The 19,825-nt window shown below is 38.3% G+C and overlaps 1 protein-coding gene and 1 long non-coding RNA gene across 2 annotated transcripts in view; one reads left to right on the forward strand and one right to left on the reverse strand.

The window, feature by feature from the left end:
• Nucleotides 1-2,236, reverse strand: part of LOC114638346 — a 13,259-nt gene extending 11,023 nt beyond the window's left edge. Inside the window, exon 1 of the long non-coding RNA XR_003713870.1 lies at nt 2,190-2,236. This is a non-coding gene — a long non-coding RNA (uncharacterized LOC114638346). The remainder of the gene's footprint in view (nt 1-2,189) is intronic.
• The window catches only part of Wdr49 (WD repeat domain 49), a 155,447-nt gene that overhangs the window by 11,583 nt on the left and 124,039 nt on the right, over nt 1-19,825 (forward strand). The gene's annotated exons all lie outside the window — the stretch shown is intronic.

Below are 19,825 nucleotides of genomic sequence, written 5' to 3' on the forward strand. Positions count from 1 at the left end.
GGGGGAAGGCTGGCAGGGGTCCCTGTTAGGGGTCCTGGTCTCTGACATCTCCCCCTTCCCTGTAAACTAAAGAGGGCGTCTTTTAGAGGAAGAAACTCAAGGATGGGAGAATTTGGGAGGGCATCCCGGCCGTAGGCAGCTCGCGGTCCCAGAAGGGCAGCAAGGCCATTGAGAGGCACCGTTGGTAGACAGTCTTGGCTGTCTGTCAAGAACAAGTTCGTGGTCATGAAGGAGAAGGGGAGACCACTCTCTCACGTGCAATGGCAGCTAAGGCCCGTGAGGTGCAAGAGCTGGTCCCCTTGCGATCCTCATACCCACTCCTGGTGCAATGGAAGCAAGTCCTCAGGGTGCAGGGGCTATGAGGTCGCGTCCTGTTTAGTGCCAGGCTTGCAGTTAGGCCAAGGCTGGGATGTAGCTAGGCCAAGGCCGGGATGCAGCTGTCAAGGCAGCTATTGGGAGGTTCTTTCAAGCAATAGCAGGGGCAAGCCAATTAAATGGGGTGGGATAGAGACGCCTGTCTTCAATTATCTAGGGATACGGAAGGTCAGCCAAGAGAGCCAGGAGCTCCCCTGTAGGGCCCGAAAGTTAAGAGGCCGGCCAAGGGAGGAGCGCGCGGGCCCCACATCTTCATCTTCAGGTTGTGTCACCACCACATGGGCGACAGCCTCGGTGTCGTCCTCTGCTTTTAGCTGATGGTAGTAGACTTCAACTGGTCTTTTAACTGTGGAATCTATCTGGTTTTTAACAAAACTTGTGAGGCGATTAAAAGCCCAAGGGCCAAAGGAGAGAAGCAAAAGAATACCAACAAGGGGCCCCAATATAGTGGGCAGCAGGGTAGTAAGCCAAGGGGAGGTAGAAAACCAATTTTTGTACCAAGATTCTTGTTGTTCTCTTGCTCTCTTTCTCTCTTCAAGGCTCTTTTTAACTTTCTCTAAACTGTTTTTCACCAAACCTGTCTTATCTGAGTAAAAGCAACACTCTTCTCTAAGGGCCACACACAATCCCCCCTCCTTCAAAAAGAGTAGGTCAAGTCCTCGTCGGTTTTGGAGGACCACCTCGGAAAGGGAGGCCACTGACTCAGTGAGGTCTTGGATGCCCTCTCTCAGGTGACCAAGGTCCTGATCAATTAAAGACTGAAGGTGGGCAAAATTTTGGTCATTCCTTACAAGGGACGCAATACCCGTTCCTGCCCCGACTGCACCCAGACCCAGGATGACTGAGAGGGTGAGCGCAGTCAGAGGCTCTCTCTTGTCTCTGTGTGGGACCCCGGATTCAAAGAAGCGTAGGAAGGACTCGGGCTCATAAACAAAAAATTGAGGGAGGACGGTAACAACAACACAATAATCATGGGAAAGGAATCTGGAGGTGGAGATGTAAGCGGTCAGTCCATTTGAGCAGGCAAAGAGGGTATTATTAGGCGCAACCACATACAGATAGGTTGTATTGATAGTGAGAGTCTGATTGCAAACAGGGAAAAGATCTCTAGGGGGAAGCATCTTGGGCCCAAGCAGGCAGGTGCCCATGCCAGAGATAGAGGCTAGGGTCAATCCACCCTCAGGGTTTGGGAGGGGAAGGAGGGTAGAACATATGGAGGCGGACGCAAAGGAGAGGAAGAGAGGAGGGGGGGCGATGGCAGAGGGGGATAAAGGCGAACGGGGGAGGGCTTAGGTGAAGTGACCGACACATCAAGGATGGAAAAGGAGTCAGATGCCCGGGAGGGCGGTCTAAGGGGATCAATCTCCCTGGCGGGGCCAGCTTCATTGGTCAAGGTGTCTGATGGATCTTGGTCACGATTAGAATTTCGCGACCCAGGACGAGACTGGCTAAGACAATATTCAGCCACCGAAAGCAGTTGGTGCTTTCCCTCATCTCCCTGAGCATCCTCAATGACATCTCTAATTAAACCCCAAAAAGAAAATATTGTCTTTGTTATTCCCTCATCTTTATCCTTGGCTATTTTTTCATTTAATTCTCGTCCAACTTTCTGCCATTTCTTTGGATGTATAGTTGGTCCATCAATCATAAACCAAGGACATTTTTCATCAACAAAAATAAAAAATTTTACGAGATCCTTTTTCTTTACCCTGATTCCTCTCTCTCTGAGTGCATCTTTGAGGCCCTTAATGAAACTCGCCTCCTTTGACAATGAATGGCCCATTTCTATGGGACGGAATGAAAGTAAAACTCACCGAGGTCGGCAGGTCTAGGGCGGCGACGACTGCCTCTCTCTTCAACGATGTCGCAGCTGCTTTCTCTTGGGGTGTCCGTCCGGAGAGGTTCGTGCCTCGAGCCCCAAACGGTGGGCGCCACCTGTCCCGGGCCTGCGGGACTCGGTTATTCGTGGGGGCGAGGGGAACCAAAACCTGGAAGAGAAACGGGCGAGAGAAAGGAAGGACCCAAGCAAACGGTTGCTTGTCAAGAGCCGTGTATTTTAAAAAAGGCAAGCTTTTTATAACAAGCTCGGGTTGGGGAGGGGGAAGGCAGGTGGGGTCATGGAAAGGTACAGCTTCTTCTTGGCCTGTGCCCTAGAACATTTTGTGGTTAGGGGCTTTTCTCAGAAGTAGCTATCTCTTTGTGCATCAGCTTTCAGCAGGATGAGGCATAGTCAAGGTATTCAACTGAACAGGAAGTAGGTGGGTGACAAGGCTTCGGTTTCCAGGCGAGGGGGAAGGCTGGCAGGGGTCCCTGTTAGGGGTCCTGGTCTCTGACAAACTCCTATGGTGAAATCACTAGAGAGAAAGGCTCGAAGGATAAAAAGACAAGAAAAACCCATTACACATTTTATTAGCTTTTCTTTTCTAAGGGCATCTCAATGGAGACTTGTGAGAAAGTAGGCAGGCAAAGCTTAATCTCTAACTCTATTATGTAGTACAAAGTTCATTCAGCAGCCACAAACAATTGCCACCTGCTGAACAAAACCAGCAGGCCAGAGCCCTCCTCCCCCAGCTCCCTCTGTGGAATCAAATGCTTATTTTTCATGGAAGCAGAAAATCAGCACAACTCTGCAGTTATCCTCCTCAGCATCAAGGTTCTAATGTCCAAAGAGATCCAATACTCCTACAGCTGACACAATTGAAATTGACAGAGGAAATTCTTTAGTGGTTTCATCTGCCTTGTTAGGATGTATGGACAATGTAAGGAAATAGTGTCATCATCTAAAAATTCATGGAAGTCAAGATGGGCATGGATCTGAATGAAAAAAAGTGTCTTCTGGCAGGCACTGCCTTTGTGCACAGCTTGGCAAGGAACTCTAGCACACAGGGTATCAGAGATGTACAGGGAAGAGTCTGCCACAGGTGAGGGGAGAAAGTGTGTGTCTGGTGAACAAATGTTTTAACCTTGTGGTCTGCTCAGGCTGGAGCAGAGATGGCAGCCATAGAGAAGCCTGTTATTTAAGAGGCAGTAAGGCAATGCTGCCCCTTGCTTTCCTTTGTTGTGTAACTCAGCACTAAGGAGCAGCAACAGGGACAAACTTTATCATAATTATAAAACAATAGTGAAGAAAATAGATAATAAAGAAAGCTAACTCATATAATTTTGATGTTACACTTGTCATGTGTTGCCAGAGATAGTATGCTCAGAGTGACATATGATGCTGTCAGTTCTGAAATAGAAACAGAAGCCTGAGAATAGTCCCCGGTCAATTCTCAAAGCTCTACCTCACACTTGCTCAGGAAAAAATCCTAAAGTTTTCTTCCCCTTCTTTCATTCTATCAGAAAAGACTTACTCTACAACTCTATTAACAGAACAAAGGCCTTCAGTGGCCTTAGAGATGTGGCTCTAATAATGGTAATATTCCATGCAGTGATAGTCTCTGTTGAAACCTTCCTGGGCTGCTATCTTTTGATTTGTTCATTTTCCATGTGTGCAGACATAGTTCTCTAATTAGCTTGACATATATCATTGCACTTGCTTTCCAACACTGTTTGTATTGACTAGTTGGTACAAGTTAGGTGTGGCTATGTACACTAAATAAAATAAAAACCATGTAGGATTAAAACATTATTTCCATACAAATACTGATTATGTTTTAAGTGCTCAGTACCCATGTGTTGTTAGTGGCTATCATATTGGATTGCAGAGAATATTGTTACCACCATGAAAAGGCCTGTTCGGTAGTGTTGATTGGGTCCCTTCTTCCTCATTTTCTCCAGTTTCCTTGATTCACCTTACTTTTTCCACATCTATCTAAAGAGATACTTATGCTTCTCCAAAATCTGCAAGAACACAATGAATCACCTAAGTTTTAGATTTTACAGGTCATATTATTTCAGGGCCTCTGAGATTCAGAAAATATGTTTCCAGGTTGGGACTTGAGGTAGATGGATTACTAACTTTCTGTAAAACCACCATATTGATTTCTATCTATCTATCTATCTATCTATCTATCTATCTATCTATCTAATCTCTTTATTTCATGCACAATTTTAGAACAATGAATATCTATTTATATAAGATATCATAAATAAGTTGGATATATACAAAGAAAAAGCACACACATCAGGATGTTAATATACAACTGCTTACTAATTAGATTATTCATAACAAACTTAATCAGTGGATACATAGATAAGTAAATTACACTGTACTCAAATAACATAGCTATAAAAATAGCTATAAAAATAACATAGCTATTGAGGCAGATTTATACATTTATTAATACTTACTAATCACTAAAAGCCTGATTCACACATAATCATAATTTAAATTTCAAAAATGTACATACTAATATTTATAGAGGTCTCAGCTATAGAAAAATTGAACTGTTTGTAGTGAAACAAGTAGAGCAAATGTTTAGGACAGTTTGTGATATAGGCAGATGTGGACAACTTACCTATATCATATTTCAATGAAAGAATGAATGGTACTAAAATGTCAATGTATCATAGTTACTCCTGATTCTTTGATTCCACTACCAAATGCATATGTAACTCTGCTGAATTTATACTGTTATGAACACAGAAGCAGTGCCTTCTATAGGTACTTTGTTTTTCTACTAGTCTTGATCAGATTCTTTCCCCTGATTTTTAGCATTAAACCAAAGACCACAGGGACCAACATTACTGCTTAAATTTAACAGATGAGCAAAGAGACATTCTAAGTAACTGATTTACTATTGTTTACGTGAGTTTTTGGTAGAGCCAGACCATTGTTCCATGTGATCTGATAACCAGCTCTTAAATCTTTCTTTATAGTGAATAGCTCTCATTATACCATTCTTCAAACTTATTTCTAATTTTCCATATATATAATGTGTAGCAGTTTAAAAGTGCTTAGATTGAGGACTTTACATGGTGAAAACTATAGTGAAAGTAAACGTACAGGTACTTTGTGATTTCTTATTGGATTTAAAAGAAAAGAAGAGCAGGATTTAAGAGAAAAAAAAATGCCAATCATCTTTTGTCACTGTGATAGAATATCAGAGAATATAAAGAAGGAAGAATTTATTCTTCCTCTGGCTCTCAGTTTCAGATGTATCAACCTATATTAACATGGCTCTGTGTTTCTGGACCTGTGGTGAGGTAGTGTATCATGATAGAAGTTCATAGATAGGAAAGTCAATAATTTACTGATTTCCAGGAGGCAAAGCCTGTACAAGTTGGGGTTATATCTTCCCAGGCATGCCACAGTGATCTACTTTTTTCAGCTAGGTCCCGTCTCTTAGTTTTCACTACCTCCCTGTAATGCATAAAAGTACATGATCATCGGTTGATTAATCTCCAAATGAAGATGGTGCTCCCATGACCCAGCCACTTTCTCAAAGCTCATCAAATGGCAAAGAAGCCCTTTAACACATGAGCCTTCAGGGAACACTTCAGACTTAAATAAGAAAGTACTTTCTTACACCAGTGAGAAGTCTTCCAGAAGCCTTCTTACATAAGAAACATCCAAGATGCCATCTGAAGTTAGGACATCATTCAATCAGGCAGAATGGGGGTTAAGTAAATTATTTTATGAAAAACACAAAGCTTTATTTTACCAAGGGAGTATGAGACATTGGTTGATTGATTTAAATGGACATTGCTATGTATCCCCGGTTAGTCTTGAAATCCTTATATGGCCTAAGTTGGAATCAAAATCCTGGCCCTCTTGCCTTGGCTTCCAACATGCTAATAGTACGGAGGTAAAACCATGTCTGGCTAGTATGGGGCATTTTGTTACCTAATTTCAAGAGTCTGAGAATTAATCTACAAAAGCAAAAGGTAATAAAAGATGAGACTGGACCACAGTCCACAGCCATATCAGGAAGGATTTAAGGATCCATATTAATGGAACCGAAGTTTATTGTGAGGGGTATGAAAATGTTTCAATTGTGAAAAGCACATGACAAGATTGGAAATTCAAACAATTTTAAGTCTGTGTATATTTAGAATGTCATGGAAATAAGAGTGTTATTGAAAGAAGGCAGAAAGTGAGAAGAAGTCAATTAGAAAGCTGGTCCAGTGAATATGCCACTGCAGAAGTGATGGAAGAGATTAAAATGGCACTCATAACTGTGATGCACAGAACTTCCTGACTGGTTGGGCATGCTGAGTAAAGTAGAGTTAGGGATTAGTGAGGAAGGACAGGTCAACTATCCCCTCTGAAAATTTTTTAGAAATTTATCAAACACACAGAAAACATTAGAATAGAAAGGCAAGCTCAGTGTAATAGTATTTTATTTAAACTCCACAATTAATATTTTTGGCATTGTAGTTTTCACTTTATATGTATTTTGTATACATCAATTACTTAAAAGAAACTTCCAAGCACCATAAGTTAGCCTTAATTAGCTCAGCATTCATCTGCTAGAAACATACAAATTCTTCTACAAAATCATAATGACACTTTGCATTGAGAAAGTTTAACCTCATAAATTATAAACAAGACTGACATTAAAATACCCTTACTTCTCAATATTGTTTAATTTATACATTTTTTTAAAAAATCACGGATGTAAACCTGGCATCACACATTTAGTTTATTCACTCTATCTCTGTTTTCTTAAATCTTCAAGATTTTCTTTTTTTTTTTTTAACATCTTATGAAAAGGATATTTCAAAGAACTTTTGTCAGCAGGATGTTTTAAGCTTAAATAAGGATTTGGCAATTGCTTCTTCACTGGTAAATTCAGGCTATCTAATGGTTGACAATGACACTACAGAGGATATATTCTGCCTACTTCTTGTCTGACATAATGAGTAATACCATTAAAAATGGCTTAATTGTTAATCTTAATTGTTAACTTGATAAACACCTGGAGGATGAGATCCTTTAGGGATATCTGGAATTACATTTCTAGAAACATGCTGATCAGCCAGGCAGTGGTGGTACATGCCTTTAATCCCAGCACTTGGGAGACAGAGGCAGATGGATTTCTGAGTTCGAGGCCAGCCTGGTCAACAGAGTGAGTTCCAGGACAGCCAGGGCTACACAGAGAAACCCTGTCTCGAAAAACCAAAAAACAAAACAAAACAAAACAAAACAAAACAAAACAAAACATGCCGGGCAGTAGTGGTGCATGTCTTTAATTCCAGCACTTGGGAGGCAGAGGCAGGCAGAATTTGTGTGGAATTTGCCAGTTTTTTCCCCAAGATCCCATTCCATTTATAGGAGAATAATATTTAAACAATTATAATCTGAGAAACAGTGTCCTTACTGCTAGTTCCAATGATATTGTTTTTGTACCTCTTTATTTGGCAGAACTAGAATTTATCTATACTTATCCACATCAGTATCTACACATCATTGAACAACAGATTTTTTTTAAATAATGAATTTACAGTAACATCTCTAGTTCAATTTCAACCCCACCAAGTTAATTATGAACTCATAAATTAAGTGCATGGATTTCTAGGACCGTGCCTTTGCTTTTTACAATAGGCTAATTCCATCTGAATTGGTGAGCCCATGAATCACTGCAATCATATGGTAAATGAAAATTGAAACCAAGTAAACTCACTGAAGCAGGGGGAAGCTATGAATTTGAGTCAGCAGACTGGTCTCTCCTGTCCTGTTGCTCAGTCTCTCGTGACTGTTCTTGGACAGATGGAAATTGCAAGAGATGTTACAAATGGATGCATCTGTTCTGAAATAATTCTTCTTATCTTCTGCTTCAAAGATGCTCACAGAGTTTGACAGTGAACCCTGTTACATATTCATAACCAGAATGGTTTGTAACCAGGGGAAATTGAGGCATGCACAACAGAATGAAGCATGAGAAAGCAGCATGTTGATTTTAAATTTAATTATAGAGATAGAGAGGGGATGCATTTTGATAGTGTATGCTCATCCAACTGTAATGAAACATCAAAAACATCATACCAAGTGTCCAACAAAAAATATTAATTTGGTGAAATGCTTAATAATAAAACTAGTGGGTCTGGAGAAAACAAGATTTAGAGATATATATTGAACTTGTACAGAAAGAGCAGCATTGTTGAATTCCAATGGTCTATAGTAAAAGCAAACCCAAAATGTACAAACTAAGCAAAGTGCTTTGATTTCTATGACTGATGTTTACATAATGTCATTGAGCTTCAATTCTACATGGAATTTAATGAAAAGAAAAACAAAAGGGTGATTTTCCACCCTTTATTACATTTAGTATTTGAGGGAGCATGTGTTACTCATTATACCCACCATACCTTGGCTTCCATTGATATCAAAGTATTTTAAGTTCATTTTAAGTTGTTTGCCTTGTTCAAAGTTAGTGATGAGTGTTTATAATAGTATTTGGCATGGAATGGATACACATAGTTTGTTGAATGAGTAAACGAACCTCTCTTTGTTGCCATATATGGTATTCATCTCTTTGTATATTTACTCATAAATGGATGATTTGGAAATAAATCTTTCTTCTGACCCTTTGGCCTTTATTTCCAGGTTCTGGTGGCAAATACTCAACAATGAATGAGAATGATGGACCTTATTATCACACTATTCATTGTTAGGTTTTGGCAGTATAAAAAAATATCTAGATTTTTGACCAAACTAGATTGTGCTCTCCTCATAGATTCAAACTTACATGTGCATTCTTATATATACAAGTTTTTTCACCTGTGCTTCAGTTCCTGAAATAACAACTCTGAGACTTACTATTTATGAATAAATGCCTAAGACATAAGTTTGGGTTTGTTTTCACTAGCTCGTAACTCAATTATTGCATTTAATCTACTTTAAGTCTGCCATAAGTCTAGTTACCTCTTCCTCAGAGTCCGGAGTGAGTCTGTTCTTGCAACTGACTCTATCACAGAGTTCCTCTCTCTCTCCTAGAACTCCCACCATCTGTTTCCTGCCTCAGCTAATAGGCCATCACCTTTTCATTTCCATGTAACGCTGCTATACAGTACACAAGAGATTCTCACTACATATTCTTGTTTGTGTAGGTGCAAATTTATAAATAGGAGAAAAGATTAAGATTAAATGTTATGTAGTTACTTATTAAGCATTGCTATTATACTTAGGAATTATGTTTGGCAGAATTTGAAAAATGAACTTAAATTATTCCTTTAGGAACATATTATCCTTTTCCAGTATTAAAATGTTTAATACTGGACAATGCTTTAGCATTGTCTGATGAGTCTTAATAAACACAAATCCCTACTTTGGTGATGGTCTTCAGTGTATCAGATCCTATGTGTTTCTGATAAGAATATAAATTTATCTAATCATTTGGAGAGGGTTTTGGCAAGGAATGTCAAAGACTAAGAATGTGCCAGTTCTGTCCCTGGCAGCTTGCCAAACTGACTACCTTCTCTTTGTGCCCCCCTTTAGAGTTTGCTGTCTTGTCCACTTCAGTGACTCTTTCATTCCCCCAAATGGTTTGTAAACCCAAATATGTTACTTGTGGGTCCTCTTTTAGGCTACACTGTACTTATGTCACATCACACCCACAAAGCTGTTTTCTAATGAACCATTACTTTCTCCTGAACCCTTCCCTTCTACTTTAAGTTTGCAAAATCCTAGCCAGAGACTGCAGTTATTTCATATTTTCCTCTGGTATTCAACAGAGCATGACCAGCTTCCTGACTGATACTAACCTGTTGTCTCAATCAGTCTTGAGATCCACACTAGTATGGGAACTTTCTCCAAGATATTTTACCAAACCTTTGTAGGCACCAAGCTATTACTGACAAAAAGAAGGTTTGGAATAGAGACCCTAAATATCTGACAGAAGAAATCAATGTTTCAACTCTACTATGTTTTTGTTCTTTCCTGAAGATTGTAAAGATTGTAAAGGAAAAAGTTTCTTGAACAACAACAACAACAACAAAACCAAAAAAACAAAAAAACTCTTACTTGAATAAAAAGAAAAACTCAACCAACATACCCTAGACATACAAATCTGAAAAACAAGACATAAAACAACAGGAAAACCAAAACAACATATCTCTTCAAAACCAACAAACAAACAAACAGCCCCCAAAAAACCAACCAACCAACCAAAAAAAAAACAAAAAACAAAAACAAAACAAACTCTACAGTAATGGTCTTTAATGAAAATGATATTCTAGAAAGAGGATTTAGAAGAAAGATTACAACTATGTTAAGGCAACTCAAATCAGAGACCATAAAAATCTAATTTTCAAATTATTATCATTGAAAGAGAATATCGTAGTGAAAACATATATTACTGAGAATGACACATTCTTACATAATAGAACACGAAGAAGTCAAGTTGGCACCAACCTGGAAGCTTCAGATCCACTGGTTAGCTTTTAGTGCTGGGAGGTTCTATACATACTACCAGGGATAAAAGTAATCAACCCTTTTACTGAACTGTGAACCTTGTAAGCTACAATAAGGAATGACCTGGTAATATATGTTTACTGGTGCTATAAAGGACTAATGTTATGGGGTACTGGTCCATTTTTGGATTAGATTTAATGCCTGTCTCATAAGATGGAATTCTTGTCTTTATGGAAATACTGTTACTCCTTAGGTCATAGGGGAGAATCCAATACTATTATTGTAACTGGTTGTAGAAATAAGCTGCCCCCTTCTCCAATCTGTGTTTTTATACTTTATCCAGGAATTAGAACATCTCATCTATCCTAATCAAGGAAACTTTGTCTTGTAATAGATGGAAAATCATAAAGAGACTCATGACTGGCCAAAGTACAAGAAACAAGAGGCTTAAGCTCAGCTCTAAATGGGACATCTATATCACCAGAACTTCAGAGGTCAGGGTTCCTTAAAAAATAAAGCACAAAATAATTATTAGAGTCAGAATAGACATCTACAACAAAACTGTTTTTTGCCAGGCGTGGGAGGGCTCTTATACACATGAAGTCTCAGCTACTGCGACCTCATACTCGACATTAAATTAGCCAAAATTCTCAACATGGAAGGGGAAAGAGCTAATGAAGGCCCAACCCTAGCTGAAGTGCTATTCTCAATTGATGACTGCTGGTAGAAGAAAATTCAAGATTAAAAAAATATCAACAACCAACCAACCAAACAACAACAAAACAAAACAACAACAAAAAACCCTGTGTTCTTTGAGAGGAACAAGTTCTAGCATACTGTCCTACACTCATGCCCACGTAGACAGTACTAAGCTAACTCAGTGAGTTTCCCCCAAGACCTGAAGTCCCAGAGCTGCAGCTGGGAGTCCAGCAGTGCACTAGAGACCCATCACCCACCAACCCCCTCCCTCCCGGATACCACTCCCCTTCCATCCCCTCTGCCTGACCCTTCTCACTGGGACAGACTTATAGCTGGTCTGCTCCTGGGAAGACACCATATTCAGACCCATCCCAGAAGATCTGCTTCACTCAGAGCAGTTGAGGATCCACTGCACTCAGAGAAGCTGACACCTAGCTGGTCTGCTCCCATGAAGATACCATACCCTGACCCACTGGCACGGATTCCTTCCTTTCTGAGCCGGTGCAATGAGCAGACCTTGGGTGCTAACTGTGCAGTCAATCTCACAATATCCAGTGGAAGCTGGACTCCCAGGAGCTCTAATACCCCGAGGAACATAGAGGAAGCTGGACTCCCAAGAGCTCTAACTCACCCAGGATCATAGGATTAGAGGACCCCAGAGGCAGCCTCTCAGGAGCTCTGACACCCAGGATTACTGGAACATAGTGACAAGGACAGACAATACCTCAGAGTAAAAGCCTGGAAAACAATTTTCCAAGCAAATGGTCCCAAAAAACAAGCTAAAGAAGCCATTCTAATACAGAATAAAATCGACTTTCAACCAAAGGTTATCAAAAAAGATAAGGAAAAACACTTCATACTTGTCAAAGAAAAAATCTACTAAGATGAACTCTCAATTCTGAATATCTATGTTCCAAATGCAAGGGCACCCACATCCATAAAATAAACTTAACGAAAGCTCAAAGCACACATTGCACCTCACACAATAATAGTGGGAGACTTCAACACCCCACTCTCAGCAATGGACAGATGGTGCAAACATAAACTCAACAGAGACACAGTGGAATTAACGAAAGGTATGAACCAAATAGAGTTAACGGATATCTATAGAACATTTCATCCTAAGACAAAAGAATATACCTTTTTCTCAGCATCTGATGGCACCTTCTCCAAAATTGACCTTATAATTGGCTACAAAACAGGCCTCCGCAGACAAAAGAAGACTGAAATAATCCCATTCATCTTATCAGATCACCACAGACTGAGGCTGGTCTTTAATAACAACAAAAACAACAGAAAGCCCACATGCATGTGGAAATTAAACAATACTCTACTTAATGATAACTTGGTCAAAGAAGAAATAAAGAAAGAACTTAAAGACTTTTTAGAATTTAATAATAATGAAGACACATCATACCAAAATTTATGGGACATAATGAAAGCAGTGCTAAGAGGAAAACTCATAGCTCTAAGTGCTTACAAAAAGAAACTGGAGAAAACATACACTAGCAACCTGACAGCACACCTGAAAGCTCTAGAATAAAAAGAAGCAAAAGTATTCAAGAGAAGTAGATTGCTGGAAATAATCAAACTCAGGTCTGAAATCAACCAAGTAGAAACAAAAAGAACTATACAAAGAATCAACAAAAACCAGGAGCTGGTTCTTTGAGAAAATCAACAAGATAGACACACTCTTAGCCAGACTAACCAGAGGACACAGAGACAGTATCCAAGTTAATAAAATCAGATCTGAAAAGAAATAGCAACAATCATTAAAAGCCTCCTCACCAAAAAACAAACAAAAACAAAAAGCACCCAGGTCCAGATGGTTTTAGTGCAGAATTATATCAGACCTTCCAAGAAGACCTAATACGAATTTGCTTTAAACTATTCCATAAAATAGAAACAAAGGAACACTACCCGATTCGTCCTATGAAGCCACAATTACACTCATACCTAAGCCACACAAAGACACAACAAAGAAAGAGAACTTCAGACCACTCTTCCTTATAAATATCAATGCAAAAATACTAAATAAAATTCTCCCAAACCAAATCCAAAATAATCCTCTTGTATGATCAAGAAGGCTTTATCCCAGAAATTCAGGGCTAGTTTAATATATGGAAATTCAGCAATGTAATCCACTATATAAACAAACTCAAAGAAAAAACCATTTGCTTATCTCACTAGACACTGAGAAAGCACTTGACAAAATTCAACATCCCTTCATGGTAAAAGTCTTGGAAAGATCAGGAATCCAAGGTCCATACCTAAACATAGTAAAAGCAATTTATAGCAAACCAGTAGCCAGCATCAAACTAAATGGAGAGAAACTTCAAGCAATCTCACTAAGGTCAGGGACTAGACAAGGGTGCTCACTCTCTCCCTACCTATTCAGTATAGTACTGGAAGTCCCAGCCAGAGCAATTAGACAACAAAAGGAGGTCAAAGGGATATAAATTGTAAAGGAAGAAGTCAAAATTTCACTATTTGCAGATAATATGATAATACACTGAAGTGACCCCAAAACTTCCAGCAGAGAACTCCAAAACCTGATAAGCAACTTCAGCAAAGTGGCTGGATATAAAATTACCTCAAACAAATCAGTAGCCTTCCTCAACTCAAAGGATAAACAGGCTGAGAAAGAAATTAGGGAAATGACACCCTTCACAATAGTCACAAGTAATATAAAATACCTTGGTGTGAATCTAACGAAGCATGTGAAAGATCTGTATGACTATAATTTCAAGTCTCTGAAGAAGGAAATTGAAGAACATTGCAGAAGATTGAAAGATCTCACATACTCATGGATTGGCAGGATAAATATAGTAAAAATGACCACCTTGCTGAAAGGAATCTACAGATTCAATGCAATCCCCATCAAAATCCTAACTCAATTCTTCACAGAGTTAGAAAGAGCAATCCCCAAATTCATTTGGAATAACAAAAACTCCAGGAAAACAAAAACTATTCTCAACAATAAAAGAACTTCTGGGAGAAATCACCATCCCTGCACTACAGAGCCATCGTGATAAAAACGTCATGGTATTGTTACAGAGACAGGCATGTAGATTAATGGAATAGAATTGAAGATGCAGAAATGAACCTACAGAACTGTGGTCACTTGATCTTTGATAAAGCAGCTAAAACCATCCAGTGGAAAAAAGACAGCATTTTCAACAAATGGTGCTGGTTCAACTCGAGGTCAATATGTAGAAGAATGCAAATGAATCCATTACTATCTCCCCCTACACAGCTCAAGTCCAAGTGGATCAAAGACCTCCATATAAAACGAGATACACTAAATTTAATAGAAGAGAAAGTCGAGAACAGCCTCGAACACATGGGTACAGGGGAAAAGTTCCTGAGCAGAACTCCAATAGCTTATACTTTAAGATCAAGAATTGACAAATGGGACCTCATAAAATTGCAAAGCTTCTGTAAGGCAAAGGACACTGTCAATAGGACAAAACGGCCACCAGCATATTGGGAAAAGATATTTACCAATCCTACATCCAATAGAGGACTAATATCCAAAGTACATAAAGAACTTTAGAAATTAGGCTCCAGATTAAAAATGGGGTACAGAGCCAAACAAACAATTCTCAACTGAGGAAACTCAAATGGTCGAAAAGCACCTAAAGAAATGTTCAACATCTTTAGTCATCAGGAAAATGAAAATCAAAACAACCCTGAGATTCCACCTCACACCAGTCAGAATGGCTAAGATCAAAAACTCAGGTCCTTTGCTAGGATGTGGAGAAAGAACACTCCTCCATTGTTAATGGGATTGTAAACTGGTACAACCACTCTGGAAATCAGTCTAGCAGTTCCTCAAATAATTGGACATAGTATTACCTGTGGATCCAGCAATACCACTCCTGGGCATATACCCAAAAGATGCTCCAACATTTTGCAAGGACATATGCTCCACTATGTTCATAGCAGCCTTATTTATAATGTTCAGAAGCTGGAAAGAACCCAGATGCCCTTCAGCAGAGAAATTGGTATTGAAAATGTGGCACATTTACTCAGCTATTAAAAACAATGAATTTGTGAAATTTTTAGACAAATGAATGGAACTAGAAAATATCATTCCAATCACAAAAGAACACTCATGGTATGCACTCACTGATAAGTGAATATTAGCCCATAAACTCACGATATCTAATATACACAGACCACATGAAGTTCAAGAAGAAGGAAGACCAAAGTGTGGGTGTTTCAGTACTTAGAATGAGTAACAAAATGCTCACGGGAGCAAATACAGAGGCAAAGTGTGGAGCAAAGGCTGGAGGAGAGGCTGTCTGGAGACTTTCCTACCTGGGGATCCATCCTATGTGCAGTCACTAAATGCAGGCACTGTTGTAGATGCCAGGAATTGCATGCTGACCAGAGCCTTATATACCTGCCTCCTCAGCAGCTCTGCCAGAGGCGGTTGCTGGCAGCTAACCATTGAACTGATCATGGGGTCCCCAATGGAGGAGGTAGAGAGAAGACTGAAGGAACTGAAGGGTCTTTAGGCTCCATTAGAAGAGTGACAATGCCAAATAACCAGAGCTCCCAGAGTCTAAACCACCAGCCTGGGAACATGCTTGGAGGGACCTATGGCTGTATATGTATATGTATATGTATATGTATATGTATATGTATATGTATATGTAGAGCTGTAGTATTACCTGTGGATACCTGTACAGCTGTATATGTAGAGGAGCATGGCCTTGTCAGACATTGGCGGGAGAGGAGTTCCTTGGTCCTATGAAGCCTGGATGCCCCAGTGTGAGGGAATTTGTGGGTGGGGAGAGGTGAGTGGGTTGATGGATGAGGGCACACCCTCATAGAAGTAACAGGAAGAGGGATGGCATAAGGTGTTTCTGGGGGTGGGGAATGGGGAAAGGGATAACATATGAAATGTAAACAAATGAAATATTAAATAAAAAAAGCAAGGCATAGGAATTAGGAAGGGAAAATCTGTGGGAGGAGGGGAAGGATTGTGGATTTTATTGAACCTCAATATATACAAGTATGAAATTCTCAAATAATAAAAATTATGCATATCTATTAAAATAATATATGTTATTTATCTCAGAAATTATGCTTCTAGGAAAATTTTCTTAAGTGTTAATTACTTAATTGATATTGGATATATTTGTAGGTTTGTATATATAAAACCAGCACATTGAAATTAGTAGAAATGTTTATTAATAAAGACTCCTTAAATTATCTATGTCTCCATAGATTATTGGGAGGTAAAGGTAAGTGTACATTTTAGAGATATAGCTTCCAGGTATGTGGTAAGTGGACAAATCAAGATGAAAAACAATTATCTATCTATCTCTATTTGTACATGGTAGGGTGTCATTTGGTAAATATTACATAGTAATTTTGATTCCTTTCTCAAAAAAACTCCAGAAAACTGATCACTACAGGAGGGTTTAATTTTTAGCCATAACCAGTTATAAATACACAATCTTTCCGTAGTGCCAAAAAAGGATGTCAGGTTTCTTTAAAAGGGAATATTTTTAGAGTTTAACATTGAGGTTCAGAGCTCAGTTTTCATAAATATTAAAAGGAAATGATTTTTATAATGTTCTGTATTTGAAGGATATTCAGAAGACAGATTTTCTAAAGTCTAAAATATACCAAGTGAGATAATCAAGATCCATGTATTCTGGGTATTCTCAGAAAAGGATCTAGTGTCAGTACCTAGATGTTTTCTTAGCAAATTGACATGACAAATAACTTAAAATGTTATGTTAAGTGGAATAATTATGTTTCTCAATTGCATATATGTTCTATCTGAACTAGATGAGATATCTGAGAGATGAGAACACTATGTTTTTAGTTCAAGAATGCTAGCCTAGGCACTAAGAGGGGTTAAAAAGATATGCTTTTAAGTACATCATGAAACAGTTTTATCTGAATGTCTCACTTCAAACTAACACTTTATCTTGTGAAGACTGCTTTATTAGAGTGACTCAATGTTCACTTAAAAATTTTAAACTAAGTATTTAATATCATTTATAATTAAATAAAATACACCCACATTTCATATCTATACTAAATATATACTTATGAATTTAGCTTGATGTGGCTTCATCTATAACAATATAATCAATAATAATTGATGTTTAATATAATTGACAGGCTTTTATTAATAATTTACAGTTTTTAATACAGTTTATCTTACTAGAGCCTCATATAAACTAAGGGATAATATCACTTAAAAAATTCCATAAAAACATGCCAAATTCAGTCATAAGGTCATGATTCCAGATAAACATGTATAATGTGTATTTGTGTGTGTGTGTGTGTGTGCGTGTGTGTGTGAAAGAGAGGGGTGGGGTAGGGGGTTTTGGGCTGACTGTACTAAAATTCAGTAATTGCAACAATTAAATATTAAATGATGGTATGTTCAAACATTTATAGATTAACGGGTTCTCTTAGGTTTTCTTTCATCGAGTTATTTCCTGCTAACGATACCATCCATCCAGAATGGGGACCTCCTTTAACTTTGTAGAGCATCAAAAGTAACTCAAAAGGCAGAAGACATGACCATTTAATTTGATGTTGGATGCTGGCTTTAATGAGTATAGGTATGCTCCTTGTATCCCTTTCCTTGCAAGACCTTTTTCATGAAGGAGTATTGGATTTTGTCAAATGCTTTTTCAGGAATCTATTTAGATGATCATATGTTTTTTTTTCTTTCAGTTCGTTTACATGGTAGATTATGTTGATGGATTTTTATATGTTGAACCATCTCCGCATCCCTGGCATGAAGCACATTTGATCATGGTAGATGATGTCTTTGTTGTGTTCTTGGATTTAGTTTGTGAGTATTTTGTTGAGTATCAATGTTCATAAGGGAAATTGGTCTCAAATTGTCTTACTTTATGGGTCTTTGTGTGGTTAGATAGCAGGATAACTGTCGCCTCATAGAATGATTTGGCAGTGTTCTTTCTGTTCCTATTTTATAGAAAATAGTTTGAAGAGTATTGGCATTAGCTCATCTTTGAAAGTCTGGAAGAATTCTACTCTAAAACAATCTGTCCCATGGCTTTGTTTTGGTTGGGAGACATTTGATGACTGCTTCTATTTCCTTAGGGATTATGGGACTATTTAGATAGTTTACCTCATCTTAATTTAGCTTTGGTAATTGGTATCTGTCTAGAAAACCATCCATTTTATTTAGCTTTTCCAATTTTGTAGAGTACAGGCTTTTGAAATAATACCTAATGATTCTTTGCATTTACTCAGTATCTTTTGTGTCTCCTTGTTCATTTCTGATTTTGTTAATTTGGGTTCTGTCTCTCTGACTTTCAGGTAGTTTGGCTAAGGTTTTGCTATCTTGTTGCCGTTCTCAAATAACCGGCTCTTGTGGTTTTGTTTATTCTTTGTATTGTTTCGTTGTTTCTAATTGATTTCAGCCCTGAGTTTATTTTCTGTTGTCTACTCCTCCTGGGTTGTTTACTTCTTTTTATTTTTAGAGCCTTCATATGTACTTTTAATTCATTACAATGAGAACTCTCCAACTTCTTTATGAAGTTATTTTGGGCTGTGAACTTTCCTTTTAGCACTGCTTTTCATAGTGTCCCATAAATTGGGTATGCTGTGCTATCATTTTCATTGAATTCTAGAAAGTCTTTATTTTTATTTCTTCCTTGACCCAGTGATCATTGGCTAAAGAATTGTTTATTTCCATGAGTATGTAGGCTTTCTGTGTTTCTGGTTTTATTGAAGTCCAACTTTAATCCATGATGATCTAATAAGATGCGTGGGCTTATTTCAATTTTCTTGTGTCTGTTTAGGTTTGCTTTGTGACAGACAGTGAGGTGCAGAAAAGAAGGAGAATGAAATGTTTTATAGACATCTGTTAGGTCCATTGGAATAATAACCTGTGTTAGTTTCATTATTTCTCTGTTTTATTTCTGTCTCAATGACCTGTCCATTAGTGAGAGTGGAGTGTTGAGATCTCCCACTATTAATGTGTGGAGTTTAACATGTGATATAAGCTTTTATGAATGTGAATTTTCTTGCATTTTGGGCATAGATTTTCAGAACTGAGATGCCCTCTTGGCGAATTTATTCTTTGATGAGTATAAAGTGTCCTTCTTTGTCTCTTTTGAGTACTTTCAGTTGAAAGTCTTTGTATTAGTCATTCAGATGTCTATTCCAGCTTGTTTCTTAGGTCCATTTTCTTGGAAAACCTTTTCTATCCCTTAATACTGAGATAATGACTATCTTTGTTCCTGAAGTGTTTCCTGTATATAGCAGAATGCTAAATTCTGTTTATGCTGTTAGCCTGTATCTTTTTACTGGGGAATTAAGTCCATTGATGTTGAGAGATATTAATGACTAATGATTATTACTTTCTGTTATTTGTATATTGGTGGTTACTGAGAGAGAGAGAGAGAGAGAGAGAGAGAGAGAGAGAGAGAGAGAGAGAGAGAGAGA

This window comes from Grammomys surdaster, unplaced genomic scaffold, assembly GCF_004785775.1.
Source record: "Grammomys surdaster isolate TR1022 unplaced genomic scaffold, NIH_TR_1.0 125580, whole genome shotgun sequence".
Classification (NCBI taxonomy): Eukaryota; Metazoa; Chordata; class Mammalia; order Rodentia; family Muridae; genus Grammomys; species Grammomys surdaster.